General features: G+C 43.6%; 1 pseudogene; it reads right to left on the bottom strand.

Annotated features, from left to right (window-relative positions):
- Positions 1-1,008: 1,008 nt before the first annotated feature.
- LOC116080636 lies at positions 1,009-1,522 on the bottom strand (annotated as a pseudogene).
- Between the last annotated feature and the right edge of the window lie 209 nt (positions 1,523-1,731).

Genomic DNA, 1,731 nt, shown 5'->3' with positions numbered 1-1,731 from the left:
CCTCCTCCAACAGTTTTACCTTGGCTTTGTTTTCCTTTGGAGCAGAGACTGATGTTTCTTGTCCATGCAGGACTGGAGTTTTCTCCCATCTTTCCAGTCTGACTCTCAGCTGCCAACACCCTGCAGTCTCTATGTGTGTGTGGCCCTTCTAGATACTCAGAATTATGTTCGAGCTTCCCAAAGACTCTTTGAAAATTAGTCCTACGATTTCCCTCATTAAGCTTCTAAGTTAGATGAGAGAGATAGAGAGAGAGAGAGAGAGAGAGAGAGAGAGAGAGAGAGAGAGAGAGAGAGAGAGAGAGAGAGAGAGAGAGAGAAAGAGAGAATTCTGAAAGTTCTTTTTTTTTTGTTAAGAGCAAATCATCTATTCTTCAAAAAGGCAACATGTAGACATTGTATGGCTTAAAAACCTAAAGGGGGCCGGGAGCCTAGTTCAGTGGTCACACTTGCCTAGCGAGTAAGGCACTGGGCTGGATCCTCAGTAATGTGCAGAAAAGCAAAAGCCCTAATGCTGGCCACTTCAACCTGTAGTAACTCCACAGAGAGCATTGGGACACTACCAGGAAATGACCTCATGAGGAGCCATGAGTGACACAAGGCTCACGAAAGTTTGCATGACTGTAAAAATATATTAATGCACAAAATAATAAAACTAAGTTTAGATTTTCCTCCTTGGGTAAGCTGTGTGTGCGGTGCATTTCTGGAAAGCATCTGTTCAGCAGGGAATGCTGGCTGAGCTTACCAGCCCCAGTACACGGTCACAGGAACTACAGAGAGGCCTCATTTTCCTCAGCAACTTGCTTTTCCACCCACACTCACAGGCTCTATTTTCAGTACAAGACGCTAGCTTTCAAGTGCTACATTTTAATCAACATATTACATTAAAGTCTTGATTTCTGAATGAATTTCTTAGTACTATGCAACATGATGGAGTGAACTGCTGGAGATCTCTTGACAGCTACAGGGAAATGCTTGATTTAAAATATGATTCAGATGAGATTGTATCAGAAGCCCTGAGACACTAGTGGGTAGACAGGTAAGGGACTTTGCATCAGTGGTCATTCATAATTTTGCCTTTAGAAACTTGGAAGAAATTGTCATCTCTGAGTTTCAAATGTTCGGGTAAATACAGTAGTTGTGTTTTAGCTTCTTCAATATCACCTTGAATCGCAGAAATGAATGACTCTAAAGAATCAAAGTTCTTTTCAGGTCTGAGGTAGCCAAAAATGGCCACATTGAGAATTTCCCCATAGAAGTGCTCCTTGAAGGTATAGATGATGTGGGTTTCCATGGACTTTTTCACGTTCTTGTAGTATGGATTCCATTCTATGCTCAGCACCATTTTATGGACATCTCCGTTCCCAATGCTGGCCCAACCATAATAAATGCCAGTGGACACATCAGCTGGAAGATTGTCTACTACTTGTTCAGGAAAATTGGCTGTGGGGATGCCCAGTTGCTTAGAGCCTCAGCCTCAGCCATGCCCCACCTGACCATGGCAGAAGAACGGCAGGCTCCTCATTACACTGACCTCAGAGGGCGCTGGCTGCTCCTAGATCCCTGGCCCAGACCAGCCAGGGATCCCAGGGGAGCTGGGCCTGCGGAGCTGGACAACTGCCACTCACTACCAGTGCCTGCCCTTGGGTGAAAGTTCTTTTTTTTTTTTTTTAACTTTTATTGAATTATGATGAGAAAGGTTACATTATTTCAATTTATCTGAATTTGTTAACA

The sequence above is a fragment of the Mastomys coucha genome, unplaced genomic scaffold, assembly GCF_008632895.1.
Source record: "Mastomys coucha isolate ucsf_1 unplaced genomic scaffold, UCSF_Mcou_1 pScaffold6, whole genome shotgun sequence".
Taxonomy (NCBI): Eukaryota; Metazoa; Chordata; class Mammalia; order Rodentia; family Muridae; genus Mastomys; species Mastomys coucha.
This window is presented reverse-complemented; position numbering and strand designations above follow the sequence as displayed.